At 42.5% G+C, this 17,160-nt stretch overlaps 1 pseudogene; it reads right to left on the bottom strand.

Moving 5' to 3' along the window:
• Positions 1-928: 928 nt before the first annotated feature.
• LOC150018931 (large ribosomal subunit protein uL15 pseudogene) lies at positions 929-1,542 on the bottom strand (annotated as a pseudogene).
• Between the last annotated feature and the right edge of the window lie 15,618 nt (positions 1,543-17,160).

The following is a 17,160-nucleotide window of genomic DNA, read 5'->3' as shown; positions in this document are numbered from 1 at the left end:
GACAGAGTAGGTATTTGAAAGGTGGATGGGTAGATAACAGAAGTCAAGAAGCCTACACCAGGCCCCCACTTCCTGCAGACATCTCTTTGGGTGTAGGCATCTCCCACACTTTTCGCGCAAAGCTGCTGAGGTCGACAATCTGAAGTACCTGTCGGGATGCTTGGATCCCAGGACTGGCCACTTTGCTGGCCACTAATCCAGCAGAAAACATTAGGTGATGCAGGCAGAGGTACCTGTTGGCCATCCTTTTAAGGAAATTAAACTGATTGTTAATATGACTCAATTTTGACAAGAAACACTGAGGAGCTGGCCAGACCAGGGTGGTCACAGAACTGCACCCCAGCCAGCTAATGTCAGCCCCCAAAAGCCCTGCCAGCTCATTTCCCCCCAAGGTCAAGCCCAAAAGATAAGCTGTCTGTGTCAAAAAGTGGAACACTCCATGCAGAAAAGCAAAGAGCAACAAAAGGAAGGGCTCCAGGGACAAAAGCCACCTCAAGCCATGAATTCAAGTGTAGATGGGCCCTTGTGACCCTAGTTAAGAAAACTGCCATCAAATTTAATCTCATCACTAAAAACCTAAAGGATTCTTTGCCACTAAGCCACAGTAGTGGCAAAGACTGAGGGAGGCCAAGTGGCATACATGCACTCAGTCCAAAATGTGGGTAAGCAATCGAGAGGGTTTTTTTTTTGTTTGTTTGGGGTTTTTTTAGCTATTATTTTCACTTTATAAATGAAAAGTTCAAGTTAGGTAACAGACCAAGGCCTCTTAAGTGCTGGTGCTATCTCTTGCACACTCTTTCTCAGGGGGATTGGCAGAGGAGCCCCCAGTCTTTATACCTTAAACTCCTAAGCTTGTTAGGCAGGTTTCTGACACAGGTAGAGGCGCCAAAGAACCTACACTCAGACCAGAAGACAAAAGCACTTGTGAAAATGTAATGAACTCCCTTCCATGTGGCTTCAAGCTACCAGCACACAGGCCCCACAAACACTTTTAATCTTCTCTTCAGCTCTTCTGCTGAAGAATTTGGCCTTCACGATGACAGGCTGCTTTGGGAGCTTTCCCTTCCCCAGAACTTTGTAGTAGCCCGATCGCACCACATCAATGATGGGAGCGACTCCGGTCTTGCTTTTCGCAGAATTTACCCATGTCTGCTCACTGACCAAGGTCCACAGTTTGTCAAGGTTGACAGTGGGGCTGAAGCTCTGGTTCCTCTTTGAGTGGAAATGCCTCATACCAACTTTCCCAAAGTAGCCTGGGTGATATTTGTCGAAGTTGATCCTCTGATGATGCAAGCCACCAGCATTACCTCGGCCTCCCGGGTGCTTCCTGTGCTTGCCAATACAGCCATGGCCGTGGCTCACATGGCCCCTAAGTTTCCGGGTCTTCCTCAGTCTGGATGGCATGTCGATGGCCAAAATGCAAGAGCTCTCGAGAGGGTTTACAGAGGTGCAGAGTGTGGCTGAAAACTCGCATGCCAAGGGGATCACTAAAGTTTTACAAGGTGTAGCACCAGAGCAGCAAGACTGCCTGCTCCCACAGTTCATAAACCAGCCAGGTCCTGAAGGTTGTTCCTACGGAGAAACTCTAAATATTGTTTGAGCAAGGCAGCCCTTTGGGACCAGTGCATGGCCTCAAGTTAGGAGAAGAAGAGATTGGGTGCATGTCCATTGGGATGTATATGCTGGAAAAATTGTTCAAAACACAACTTTACAACCTTATCTTCTCCAGTAGCTCTGCTTACCTTTTTTTTTTTTTTTTAATTTTTTTTTTTTTTTTTTTTTTGGTTATTCAATTACAGTTGTCCCATTTTTCCCCCATTGCTCTGCTTACCTTTAAAATTCTCCTACTTCTCTTTTGGAATCTCTGTGGTGCCTGCTCATTGAGACCATCGAATTCTAGAGGGAAGAGAGGAAAGGTACACCTGGCTCCAAGCCTCCCCCTCCCACCTCTGATAGCTTCTCCCATTAATCTCTCATCTCCTATCCCACCTAGACAGCCAAACCTGAGAAGCCTGGACATCCTGCTATTTCCTGCGTCAGACCACATTCTGACACCAAGGCTTGCCAGCTCTAACGAAATGGCAAGTGACATTCTCAGGAGCTTCGAAGGCAAGAGCCTCAAAGTCCCCACATTCAGGAAATCTGTTAATTTCACAAGGTGCCTGATGGAACTTTACCCTGCTTTTCCAAGCATGCATGAAGACAGAGCCCAGCACCTATACAAGTCATTAAAACACATGTTTACAATATAGAATAATTGTTCAAACATCCTGTTTCTCGTTCTGTGGTTTTCCCCAGATTGGTTCAGTATTTACTAAGTACCCACCTGGTGAGGAGCATTGTGCTTGGTACAAAGGCGGTGAAAGGACGACAGACTCATGAGCCTGCCCTCTAGTTGCTTCTAGGAGATGACCAGGGAAGAATGCAAACGATAATAAAGGGAAGGGGCCAAAGAAAGTCAAAAATGAAGAGCCACAGGGGATCATAGCAGGGACAGATGAGTGGTAGGATCATCAGGAAAATTTCAAGAAGGGGGACAGTTGGATGGACCCCAAAAGACAGAGCAGGTTTACCAGCCCTTAGTTGTGAGGGAAAGAGACCCTGACAGAGTGAAAGGAACTTGTCACTTGGCATCAGCAAAATCTAAGATCAAACCTTGGTCATAACACTCACCAGCTGAGCAATTTTGGCCAAGTATTGACCTCTTTGTGCCTTTCCTTCATCTCTACAGTAAGAATAATTCTAGCCTCACGAAGTGGCTACAAGGACCAAATCAGCTAACATTTGTAAAGAGCCCTGTCGGGCACAAAAAAGTGCTCCATGAATATTAATTTATTAGTTCTGAGCATTGCATTAACTCATCTCAGCACTGACCCCACTTGGTCCTGCCTCTAATCTGCTCCCAGGCTCAGAAGACGGGCAGGAGGAGAGGGGAACAGAGTTCACAGCCAACCTTCTAGGCCGTAGTTCCCGAATGGAAAATAGTAAGCAGCTTTCACCTGTTCTTACCCCAAAAGCCTTCTCCCTGGAGCAGGTAATACAGAGTTTAAAAGCAAACTGAAGTCTACATCCAGAACAGAAGAGGCATATGCACTCTCTCTCTCTCTCTCTCTCTCTCTCTCTCTCTCTCTCTCTCTCTCGCTCTCTCTCTCTCTCTCTCTCTCTCTCTCTCTCTCTCTCTCTCGCTCTCTCTCTCTCTCTCTCTCTCTCCCTCTTCCTCCCCTTTTTTCCTCCCTCACACAAACACACACACACACACACTCCCTTCTCTTTGTAGGAAAGGTTGCCATGGAGATGAAATAGAAACAGCAAAGACACAGAGGAGCCACTGAAATGGCTATAATTAATTTAAAGCATTAGAAACAATTAAAATTGTATTAAAGCAAGTTCATTTGAACAAGGCATAAAATGGGTGAGCAGATCACATCAAGCATAAACAAAATAAAGCATTGTTTTGGGGTGTTGGAACCAACATCTTCAAAGAAGGGAAATACATTATTGCACAGTATTCACAAACAATAAAATATGTAACCTAATTTATCTGATGTTTCTGAAAACAAGACAGTTTTCCAATAATTCTGTTTGCTCTAGTACCTTCATGCCAGGTTAAAAAAACAAAACGAGAACAGAAAATTACTTTTTATCAAACAAGGATCCATGTTTCCTTGTCAGTCATAGTGACCACAGATCACTCACCAACAGAGAAGGGAAGCAAGGGGATTGGCACTGTGGAACATCCACTGTACACCAGCCACTCTCCAGGAAATTTGTGTCCATTGCCTCTTTTACTGCTTGCACAGACTCCACGAGGAAGGCATGAGTGGCCTGTCCTACCAACATGAGACTCAGAAAGATTTGTGCTCGCCCAAGGTCTCACAGCTCTTCCATAGCCAAATAAGCACTTGAACCTAGATCTGTCCAGATTCCAAAGCCCATGCTCTTACCACCATGTCACAGTGCTTCTGATGGAAGAAACCAAAATGGGACATGGCAGAATGGGCAACCAGGTACCATTTGGGGGCACCTGCTATATGCAGAGTCTATGGTACACATTTTACAAACATCATCTTGATTTGATCGTCTCAAGGACCCTCCATTTCACAGAGAAGAAATCTATAGCATTCACAAAGCTCAACTTGCCCATTATTGCTCAACAAGCATAATAAACGAAATCAAGATTCGCCCAGACCTGTCTAACTCTTTACCACCCCAGCCCTATGTGTTTGCTCCCTCTACCTCAGCTCCTATAGGAAATACTGCTACCATGTCACAACCTGCCTTAGATCGAATAGCATTTCATGGGGAAGGAGCGGGACATTTCATTTTTCCATTGAGACCATTGGGAAAGGCAGAGAAAACTTTCCAGAGGAGGCAAATTTCAAGGACCTTGACTTAGACAAGAAGTGAGGTTTGAACAGACAGGACCCCTACTTGTACCTGAGACCAGAAGAGTCTAAAACTTAGACCTGGGGATGGAGGGCCCCATGACAAGGACTAGCACAAGAGGTGTTTGCAAGAGGTGGCCTGAGCCCCAGAGGCTGTTTGGAGAAGCAGACCCACTTGTCCAGGGAAGACAGGCCTGTGCCCAGGAGAGTGGTACAAGTGTCAAATCCAATGATGAGGTGAGGACAGAAGTGGCAGACAAAGACAGAAGGTCACTAGCAGGCAAGTCAGATGTAGAACAGAACCAGGAATAAGAAAGAGAAGCAAAGAGAGCCAAAGCTGCAATGGAGTCTTTCTCTTCTTCAGTGTCTGATGTGTATGTTCCAGGGACAGGTGGATAGCTACAAGGAGCTCATTAGAAGGGGCCATGGGACCATTAGCCAGTACTCTGCAGTACAGTCATACCTGTTGCTACATTACGGAAATATGTCATGCTGTTTCTACACAGCCAGTTCCCTGAACCACCCTCACAAGGACTCCCATATCCTTGGTCACCCCACTCCTTCTCTGAGACCCTCAGAACTCCCCACACTCCAGCAACTATAGGGATAACACCTACTCTAATATCCCAGCATTGCTGCGACTTGCCAACCTGGGCTACTTAGTGAGTAAATATTTTTGCATATCACCCCTTGCACTATGATATGGACTTACAAAAAAGACACATTGAATCCTGACTGCAAGCATTAAATAGATGGTGTTGATTTTCCTACTGCAGGCTTTGAAAGGTTAAGCAACAGCCTAAGAGAAGTAGCCATGGGAGCAAAGGGCTAAGAAGCTGGCATAAGCCAGGATGGGACCCCGTGAAATAAATGGCTGGCATCTACTCTCTCTCTACTCAAGGAACTGAGCTTGGATTTATTTCCTATGGGGAGGAATTCCATGGGTCACAGGGAAAATTATAGATTAAACCTGTCTAATAAGAGGCCATTTAACTAAGTGCCTAATTAGCCCCCTCTCTGGTTACATTAAATACAGATGGTTATGTTCAAGAGATATATTTATTGATCAAATGAAAGAGCAGATGAATGATAGAAATTTCAGTAGCACCTACAGCAACCTCCTCCCTGTAATTCAGAAGGGAAGTAGTGGTGGTGGGCGGGGGGTGGGGGGGTAATGAATGGCCTCCACCCCTCCTGACAGAGAAGATAGAAGGCCTGGCTGGGCAACTTGGGCCTCCAGAAATATTTTTTCCTCCACATAATTTATTAGTACACACCCACATGGTGCACAAGCCGTGTGTATTTCAAGTTATGATTTCCCAGAAAATTATTTTCTTTGCCTCAATAAACTACAGCTAGATGCCCAGACCACCCACCATAGAACAGTATGAACTGGGGATGTCAAAGCAGAAAAGAAGAAAGCTAGAGCTCACCAGGTGGGGGGCAGGGGCAAACAGGAGGAAGAGGGTATGGGTTCATTCATTAATTTATTCAGTCAATCAGCAGATATTTAATGAGCACCTACTATGAACTAGGCACTGTCCTAGGCACTGGAGATAGGGAATTGAATAAAGTACATACATAACCCCTGCCCTCATGGAGTTTCCTATCTAGTAGGGGAGGCTGATGACTTAAACAAATATGCTCGTATAATATAATATTAGGCCATAAATAGGTAGAGCTAGTGTGAAGATCACCAGGCCAGAATGTACTTTGTATGTTTGAGAAATAGCAAGAAGGTCATCATGGCCAAAACAGAGCCTGTAAGGGAAAGACTGGGTGGTAGAGTTTATAAGGGCTAGAACTGCAGGGCCTTACAGGCCACAGAAAAGTCTGGGTTTCATCCTGGGTATAATGGGGAGTTTGAAGATGTTAGAGGTTTTTAACCAGGACAGTGACATAACCCGATTTGCATTTTAAATTGTTTCTGGTTACTAGGTGGAAAATGGATCATAATAGGCTAGAAATGCAGAGATATCAGTTAAGAGTCCATTGCAGTATAAGTTGTATTTATTGAGGGCTTATTGCATCATGTATTGCCATGCATTAAACCATGTAATCCTTACAGCAACAAGAAACACCTTTATTACCTCCACAGTTGAGGCAAAGAATGGTTAAGCCGATGACAGGGCCAGGTTCTGAACCCAGGCTCTCCGCTTCTAACCTGCTATACTTGTTGCCTCTCTGCAGCAATCCAGGCGAGAAATGGACATGGATAGTCTAAGGCCCTGGCAGCTGACTATAGAATGTCAATTGTTCCCAATTAAGTTTAACCCTTTGAGTGACAACATCGTTGTGAGAAACGCTGACAAATTTCCCCAAGTGCCAGCGTCGCTCCCAGTGACTCTTTTTTTTGATGGCTATAAATGTAAATAACAATGGAATAATTCGTATTTTATGTTTTGTTCACTTTTTTTATACCTCAGGTTATATATTGATATAATTTTTTCTCGTGTTGATTCAAATTTTGAATTACGCATGGCACTCAAAGTGTTACACACAGAAATAGCAATGTGGAAACTCACACTCATCAAATAGTAGCATTTAACATACACATGATTAATAAAGTGAACATACAGAGGTGCCACTGGTTGGTCACTTGTGGACAATGATCTCATCCAAAGAGAATAGAAGTCTCAAACAACTGAGCAGTTTAAGTTAAAAATAGGAGAGAAAAATAAGAAGTGTCCTCCAAAGGAGAGTAGCTGATGCCATAAGTAGTCTGACTTCAGCAATTAACAATCACAGATGTGTGATGAAGCTGGGCTGAACCTGGGAAACTGAGCATGTCCACAGGCTGACAGGCATATGGCATAGACCAATGTTGCCGTAACTTAGGATGGGTCTTTGTTCCCAGTTAGGAGTGAAAATAATCTTTAAAAATAACTTCAGCTTTTGAACAGTCAGTCTCTTGTTCCTTCTGTGCACTGAAATGCCTGGGATCAAGTTAGGCAAGAGATCATGGTGGCTTGGACACGCATGGCCAACAGAGAGGGGAGAAATGCCTGAATCCCAGTTACATTTTGAAATGAGTGTTGACAAGATTCGCATCTTAATTAGATGGGAGATATAAAAAAAAAAACAGGGGGAGACCATTGCTTCAGGAAAGTGCTGATGTCAAAGCTCTAGTAAGAGCCAACAACCTCACTCAGTGGTTCATAAACCTGGAGATTCTATAGAAGTTTCCACAAGCATAGATTTTTAGAACCTCATCCCACAGGCACTGAAGGACATTCCAGAGGTGGGCCCAGGATCCTGCATTTTTAAACCACTTGCCAGGTGACATTGGGACAGTTGGCCCTTTGGCTGGCATTGGAATTTCCTATACTTAACCTTAAACCTAAACTCCTAGAATGTAATTGATAAGAGTACCTGAGAGGTGACAGTGTCACACCCCACATGCAAATGAGGACCTGTGAAGGAAGTAGTTTGACCCAGTTAATAAGGGGCAGCACTGGTGACAGAATCCACATCTTTTGACTCCTAGGCCAGAGTTGTGTCCACTACCCCAGGCGACTCTTCCTGACAGCACCATGTTGCTTCCTGCATCACTCTTCATGCAAGGATAGACCAAGGACCCTGAATGACCTCTGTACTATACTTGGGCTCAGAAGATGCAGGTTCAGGCCCAGACTCTACCATCTACCCGCTGATGGATCTTGGGAAAGTCACTTTACCTTTCTGTTCTTCAATTTTCTCATTTATAGAATCAGGACTCTAGGTCCTTGTGCTTTTGCTATTTAATTAAATAGTATAATACACATGAAATACTTAGCGAGACTTCAATGTTAGTTACTCTTTGGGGTTTTATTACCATTCATCCAGATTTTCTGGCTTCTAGAGCAATTCATTCTCCTATAACGTTTTCACTAGGATTTTGAGGTCTTCTGTTTCCAAGACCAAATGCAGTACTCCATGAGGAAGGAGGAATTCTAAATGTTGCAAACTGATGCCTTACAGGGTCTTGGGCCCGGCAGCAGAAGGAGAGTCCAGGGGGCCACTAAGAAGTGGGGAGGGGTGCTGAATGGCACCCACACCAGCCCTACCACAAGTACAGTGAGGACTGATAAGCGGGGGTGGTAATAAATATCTTCTGCAGTCTCAGGTAAGGCTGAACCAAAATAACCAGTTGTATCTGTACAACAGCTTGCACCTCACAAAATGCTTTCAGTAGATTGTTTCAGTAGAACTTGAGCCTCAAAACAACTCTAACCCTAATCCTAACCCTAACCCTGTCCAGGTGGTTCAGTGGTTTGGAGTGTCATCCTGTGCACCAAAAGGTAGCAAGATCGATCTCTAGTCAGGGCACATACCTAGGTTGCCAGTCAGATCCCCAGTCGGGACACATATGGGAGGCAACCGATCAATGTTGCACCTTCTCTCTCTCTCTCTCTCTCCCCCTTCCCCTTTCTTCTCTTTCTAAAATCAATAAGCATATCATTGGGTGAGGATTTTTTTAATTAAAAAATAACAACTGTATCAATTAGCCATTATTACTGTCCTCCATTTTAGAAATTTAAAAATTGAGGCTGACACACTAATAATAGATCTGATTTTAGATGCACAGTCTCTCATCTATATCAGTACATACTACCAACAGTAATATAATGTGTGACATATGTGATTTTCAGTTTTCTAATAGCCACACTTTAAGAAGAAACACATAATTCATTTTAATCATGTATTATATTTATGATATATCCCAATATATCATAAATCATGCAATCATTTTAAAATATATCATTTTAACATGCAATCAACAATATTTTTAAACAGGATATTTTTCATTCTTTTTTTCATACAGTCTTTGAAATATGGGTTTCAAGTGTAAAAATGTCTGTTTTACCGTTTACTGCACATCTTAGTTGACCAGCCACATTGCAAGTGCTCAGTAGCCACACGTGGCTAATGACTGTCACTGAACAGCTCTAGACCAGGGGTCAACGGAAATCCTTATATAAAGAATCAGATAAATACCTTAGGCTTTACAGGCCATATTGTATTCTGTTGTATGTCCTGTTTTTTTTCTCTCTTTTATTAACAACCCTTTAAAAATGTAAAATCCATTCTAAGCTGACAGACTGTCCAAAAACAGGCCACAGGCCAGATTTGGCCTGCGAGTCAATCTACCACCTCCTGCTCTAGGTCTCAAGCTCACTGACGGCAGGACGCAGGTCTAACATGCACACTATTGTATACTCCAGTGCCTGAAATATAGCAGGCACTCAATTAATCATTTGGAATTGAATTTAACTGAAGTAGGTCAGGCAGAATTTATTATTCCTACTTGATAGTTGACAAAAATGAAATCATAGAGCCAAAGTCACTTATCTGAAGTCACATAGTTAAATACAAACCCAAAGCTGCATGACTTCCAGCTGACTGTTCTTTCTCTGGGTCACGCTTCTAATGCGTGATAATACCTGTTTCATAGCTGCACTGGTGGTCACTGCTTCCCAGTTCTTCCATCTCTCTTTGCCTCTGGATTTGATCTCTGGCTCCCAGAAGCCCCCACCGCCTTGTAGGGAGGAGGAGTCAAAGGACCCTGCACATTTTAGGCAGAGCTCCCAGAGGACAATGCTCTTCATGATCAAGAGCCTGTGTCTATTCCAGGATCCCTCTGGAAATGAGTGCTCCTGTAAGGTTAGAGAAAATGCATTTTTATTCTTCTTTTCAGGCTAAAAGCATCTGCTTTCTTAACAAAGAAGGTAGTGAACCAGTTATAATTACACACCATACACTGGGGAGCATGAAAGTGACATTTAGCAACACTTAAGCCTTGGATGTGTGGTGGCTGCAGTAAACATTGTATTGAATATAATTGCTGCAGCATCGATCCCAGCAATTAACTCCAAAAAGCTGAGACAGAATGGAAGTTCTCCAAGAAACTGCCACAACCTGAGAGTAAAATGGAACCCAAAATCTCTCTTGGAGACAATTCTTCCTCCTCCAAATGTTAAGACTTTTATTTTGTAGTTTTTGGCCCAAACAACTTCTCTGCAGTTTTCCCAGGGTCCAGGGACCATGGAGCAGACAGACAACTGGGGATGGAGACCAGGAAGTTCTCTGATGGAGTGCTGTGCTTCCTAGTCCTCTCTGGTCTAGCCCATGAAGTTGGTGAATTTGGGGAACTCCCAGGTCAGTGAAGGCCTTCAAGAGATGGCCTGAAGAGGTAAAGGATCAGGCTTGCCTGTCACTAGAGCAGCAATTCTCAACCTTTTTATCTTCCAGCATACAAACTATTTACTAATATTCTGCGGCACACCAAAGCTTACATTTTTTGCTGGTCTGACAAACAAATAGGTATAATTCTGATTCATTCACACTGGACACTGGACAGCTATTGTTGTATTGGCTGTTGTTTTGTTTGTTTGTTTGTTTGTCTTTTGGTGGGGTATTTTTTTTTTTTTTTTTTTTTTTTTGGACAATCTAAGGGAAAACAGGTCAGTGCCCCTGACAAAACAGTCAGGTATTGCATGCTTTAAAAATTTTTGTGGCACACCGGTGTGCCTCTTGCAACGCACAGGCTGAAAATCACTGCACTAGAGGGATTTATGGTGGGAAGTTGCAGGGCCATTCACATTTTGGAAAGAAGCAAACGGACTGGGAGAAAATGATAATAGCTGAACAGTGGCAGTGGAGATGGGGGGAAGTGGATGGATCCAAGAGATATTAAGAGGTGAAATTGATAGGACCTGATAAGTGATAGATTGTAGGAGAGTTAAAAATGATACCCAGGCTGCTGGCTGTGGTGACTGGGAGGGTGGTAGTGCTGAACCCTGGAAGGAGGGAAGACAGGTTTAAAGGAAAAGGACAATATGTCATTGTGTCAGGTACATTAATTATAAGGAAGATTCAGATAAAAGGCAAAAAATGGATATGTGGTTCAGAAGGGCTGTGTGAAAATGTAGAAAAGTGAGTCACCTACATCTAGAAAGTGACTGACTGCACATGCAGGTGAGCTGCCTGGGGAGAAAACAGAGTGGTAGAAAAGAAGACCAGGGACACACTAGTCAAAGGGTGGAGAAAGGACAAGGCTCCAACAGTGGGGACTGAGAAGGAGCAATCAGGGAAGGCAAAGCAGAAGCAAAGAAGGAAGGGTCTTAGAAACCAAGGAGAGGAGTTTTGGAATAAAAGAGGTACACAGCCGTGTGAGATGCTGAAGCAAGGAGAAGTGAAATTTGTTCATTCATTCAGTAAAGAGTTATTGAACACCTACTAAGTGACTGGCATTATTCTTGGTACTAGAGAAGAGCAATGAACATAGACAAAACTCTCTATCCTTGTGGAAATTTCATACTAGTTGGAGAGAGAGAGAATTTAAGCAAATAAGTAAATTTTCTTGTTATATGTAGTGGGTTGAATAATGGTCACACAAAAAAACATATGTTCAAGTCCTAACTCCAGTACTGTGAATGTGATCTTATTTGAAAATAGGTATTCACAGATGTAATTAAGTTAAGGATCTCAAGATAAAATCATTTTGAATTTAAATTAAGCCATAATCTATGACTGGTATTTCAGACAGACATACAAGCAAAAAGACCATGTGACTATGGAGGCGGAGATTGCAGTGATGCATCTAAAGCCAGGATCCTAGAAGAGAGTCTTAGAAAGATCATCCTCTGTGTCTTCAAATCACTCATTGTAAGGATACCATTCACTGGATTCAGGTCCACCCCAATCCAATATGATCCATTAAGGCCACATTCACAGAAACAGGAGGCTAGAAATTCAACATATATTTTGGGGAATATAATTCAACCCACAACAAATACCTTACAATCATCTTAATAAAAGCAGCAAAAGCATTTGAAAAATTCAACACCCATTCTGGATAAAAATTCTCAGTCAACTAGAAATATAAGCAATTTTTCCAGCCTGACAAAGGACAACTGCAGAAAACCTCCAGCTAATATCCTACTTAATGGAGGAAGACTGAATGTGTTTTCCCAAAATGGAGAACAAAGCAATGATGTCCACTCGCACTATTTCTATTTATCTTCACACTGGAAATCTTAACCAGTACAATAAATGAATGAATGAATGAATGAATGAATGAATACAGATTGGAAAAGCAGAATAAACTGTCACTATTTTTAGGCAGCATGATTGTCAATGTAGAAAATCCTAAAGAATCTACAAAAAATTTACTACAATCAAAATAAATGAGTTTAGTAAAGTCACAGAATACAAAGTCACTATATAAAAGGCAATTGTATTTGTATTTCCAACAATGAACAATTAGAAATGTAAACTTCTATATACAACATTGATAATACCACTCAAAAACTGGACTTCCAGACTTCCAGCCAAAGATGGAGGCTTAGACTGACATGCTCTGTCTCCCTCCACAACTAAGAAGGACTACAACTACCACAAAACCAGAAATAACCAGAAGTTCCAGAAAATAAAGCTGCATGGAAGTCCAGCGTATAAAGTTATAAACAAGTGGTGCTCATCCAGATGGGTAGGAGAGGTGAAGCCAGGGTGGAGAGATCAAACTGTGCTCATGGTGGCAGCCGCAGTGATGAGCAGCGGGACTGCAATAAGCACAGACACCCGTACTTAAGGGGAGGCGAGAAGCACCAGGGGAGCACCCCTGGCTACAGACCAAACCCGTCAGCTCGTGATTCCAATAACAGAGAAGGCAGACGCCCATTGCCGCGGATTGTGAGGCCCAGAGGGTGCGGGGACAGAGGAGGAGGCTCCCGGTCTCTCAGTGGAGAGTGAACAGCAGGAATCCATCTTGGGCCCCTACCTCCACACAAAGTGCCACAGTGTGGTGAGAAGGGTCGCTGGGTAGTGATGAATGCACGGGGCTCCACCCCCTATAGCATAGGATGTGTGACAGCCCCGCCCAGGAAGGAAAGATAAAAGAAAACGGTCAGGATGGCAGGAATCATGATTGAAATACCAATCATGCAGCTGACCAAAAAGCAAATACGTGAATTAACCAATGAACAAATAGATAATCTTTCTGAGGTTCAGTTCAGAGCTGTAGTCATAAGGCAGAGAAACCTCTGTGACAGCTATAAGCGAACAAACATCTTAATTATAGGGTTGCCAGAAGGTGAAGAAGAAGAACTAGAAATTGAAAAATTATGTAAAAAAATAATGAAGCAGAACTTCCCGAACTTGGGGAAGAAGATAGACTTACAGGTCCAGGAAGCAAAGAGAGTTCCAAATAAACTGGACCCAGGGAGAACCACACCAAGATGCATTATAATCAAAATGTCAAAAATTAAAGATAAAGACAGAATCTTAAAAGCAGCAAGAGAGAAGAAAAGAATTATGTACAAAGGGGTTCCAATTAGACTATCAGCTGACTTCTCAAAGGAGACCCTGCAGGCAAGAAGGGACTGGCAAGAAATATTCAAAGAAATAAAAAGCAAAAGCCTACAGTCATGATTACTCTATCCAGCGAAGCTGTCATTCAGAATAGAAGGGCAGAGAAAGTGCTTCCAAGACAAAGTAAAACTGAAGGAGTTCATCTGATCCAAACCACAGTTATATGAGATGTTGAAGGGACTTGTTTAGAAGAAGGAGGATCAAAATTATTAACATTAAAATGAAAACTGTATCACAACAACCAACAGCAGAAGCTAGGGAATCGAAACAAAGGCAAACTAAGTAGGCAATGAGAGTGGAAAAAGAATTATAGGTATGGAGAACATATTGGGGGGAGGTCAGCGGGGAGGAGGAAGGGTGGAAAAAGGAGGGAGATGATGCAGGAATTAAGAAGCACAGTAGGAGGGAATGGAGTAGACAGGAAGATGTTGAGAAAAAGTATATGCACAACCAATGAGCATGGACTATGGGGGGAGACAACTGGAAAAAGGGGTCACTGGGTGGAGTGGAGCAGAGGGAAAAGAAATTGGGACAACTGTAACAACATAATTAATAAAACATATTAAAATGAAAACAAAAACTGGACTTCCAGCCAAGATGGAGGCCTAGACAGACATGACACGTCTCCCTCCACAACTAAAAAGGAATACAACTACCTCAAAACTAGAGACAATCAGAAGTTCCAGAATATCGAGCTGCATGGAATTCCAACAAACAAAGATATAAAGAAGAAATACTGATCCAGACAGGTAGGAGGGGCAGAGCCGGAGCCGAGAGACTCCATGTGGTGGTGGCAGCAGCGGCGTCAGTGGCAGACCAGTGGCAAGTGCAGTCACACATTTTAAAAAGTAGGGAGGGACACCTGAGGAGCACTCCCAGCATCAGACCAGACCACACAGCTCATGGTCCCAGCGCCAAGGAAAATAAAGCCTCAGTGCTTCTGACTGTGCAAACCAGTGGGAGTTGGGGGAGAGGAAGAGGCTGCTGGTCTCTCAGTAGAGTATGCTTGATTAAAGGGCCCATGGTCCTAGAACATCCACAGACCCACCCATTCTGAGAATGACGGCCAGAGCAACAGCTAGAGAGGTGCCAGTCCCATATGGAAGTGGGAGAAGTGCCTGGAAAAGGGGTAAGTGCTGAGCAGGTGGCATTGTTCCCTCTCAGGCCCCTTCCCCACACACAGCGTCACAACATAATGAAATGAGTCGCCTGTACTAATGCATACCTAAGACTCCGCCCCTTACAATGTAACATATGCAACAGCTCTACCTAAGACACAGAGGTGGACAAATACAGGAGCTTGTCAAGATGAGGAGACAGAGAAGTATGGCCCAAAAGAGGGAACAGATCAAGGTTCCAGTGGGAGAACTAAGTGACGAGGAGATAGCCAACCTAACAGATGTAGAGTTCAAAACACTGTGATAAAGATGCTCACAGGCTTGACAGATATGCTTAAGCATGGCAGATGCATTAGGGAAGAGGTGATGGCTATGCTAATGAAATGAAGGAAAATCCACACAAAACCAATGGTGAAGGGAAGGAAACCGGGGTTCAAATCAATGATTTGGAACATAAGGAAGAAATAAACAGTCAACCAGTATAGAATGAGCAAACAAAAATTGAAAAAAATGAGGAGAGGTTTAGGAACCTCTGAGACAACTTTAAACATACCAACATCCAAATCATAGGGGTGCCAGAAGGAGAAGAGGAAGAGCAAGCAATTGAAAGCTTATGTGAAAAAATAATGAAGGAAAGCTTCCCATATTTGGCAAAGAAAATAGACATACAAGTCCAGAAGCACAGAGAGTCCCAAACAAGCTAGACCCAAAGAGGACCACACCAAGACACATCATAATTAAAATGCCAAAGGTGAAAGATAAAGAGAGAATCTTAAAAGCAGCAAGAGAAAAACAGAGAGTTGCCTACAAGGGGGTACCTATAAGACTATGAGCTGATTTCTCAGAAGAAACTTTGCAAGCATGAAAGGACTGGCAAGAGTATTTAATGTGATGAAAAGCAAAGACCTACAACCAAGATTACTCTGTCCAGAAAAGCTATCATTTGGAATGGAAGGGCAGATAAATTGCTTCCCAGACAAGGTAAAGCTACAGGAGTTCATCATCACCAAGCCGTTATTATATGAAATGTCAAAGGGACTTACTTAAGATCAAAGTTACAAACATTAAAATGACAACAAACTCACAACTATCAACAACTAAATCTAAAAAATGAAAATAAAATTTAACTAAGCAAGCCTGAATAGGAACCGAATCATAGGTATGGGGATCACTTGGAGATTTATCAACTGGGAGAGGGAAGGAGGACAAATGGGGACGAGGCGCGTGAGTTAAGAGACATAATTGGTTGGTATAAATAGACAGGGGGAAGTTAAGAATAATATAGGAAAAGGTGAAGCCAAAGAACAATATGCACGACTCATGGACATGAATTAAGGGCAGTGGGATTGCTGGAGGGAGGGGGGCATACTGGGCAGAGGGGAGCAAAGGGAAAAATAATTGGGACTACTCTAACAACATAATCAATAAAATATATCTATTTAAAAAGCATGAAACACTTAAGTATAAAACTAACAAAATATGTGCAGGGTTAGTATACTGAAAACTCAAAAACACTGATGAAATCAATTTAAAAAGATGTAAATAAATAGATATATTTTTTATAGATTTTAAGACTTGGTGTTGTTAAGAGAAATTTTCCCTAGAATGAGCTACATATTCAACACAATTTCAATCAAAATCTCTGCACGAACTTTTGTGGACATCAATGCTCTGATTCTAAAGTTCCTACAGAAAGACAAAGGAACTAGAATAGACAAAATAATTCTGAAAAAGAAGAAAGTCTGATAAATCACACTACCTGATTTCAAGACTACTATAAAGCAACAGTGATCAAGACAGGGTGGTGTTGGAAAGCATAATAGGCACAGTGCTGAAGGCCACTTTACCAGCTCATGGGAGCCAAGTGTTAAATTTTCAGCAGTTTTACAAATTGGTTGATGCCAAATTGGTTGCTTGAAATTGTATACTGCAAGAGTACTTAAAAAACAAAATTCAGCGAACACTACAAGTCAGGACTCCACCCTCAGCCCTCACCCCTTACTCCGTAGCCAGTTCTTAAACATTTACCAACATACCTCTCCATCTAGATCAAGGGAACAGAACAGAGAATTCAGGAACCAAACCACATATATCTGGGCAATTTGTTTTCAACTTCATATGCCATGTAATGTCTTTTTACATTACAGATGTCTTTCCTACAAAAAGTGCTGGAACAATTGGACATCAATGTTTTTTTAAACCTTTATTCCTTTTCTTGCCTCGTGTAAAAAATTAATTCAAAATGGATCATAGAACTAGATGTAAAATCTAAAACTATTACATAAAAATATAGAAGGAAGTCTTTG

This window comes from Furipterus horrens, unplaced genomic scaffold, assembly GCF_987537825.1.
Source record: "Furipterus horrens unplaced genomic scaffold, mFurHor1.1.pri manual_scaffold_2, whole genome shotgun sequence".
Classification (NCBI taxonomy): Eukaryota; Metazoa; Chordata; class Mammalia; order Chiroptera; family Furipteridae; genus Furipterus; species Furipterus horrens.
The sequence above is the reverse complement of the archived record's forward strand: the minus strand, read 5'-3'. Positions and strand labels throughout refer to the sequence as shown.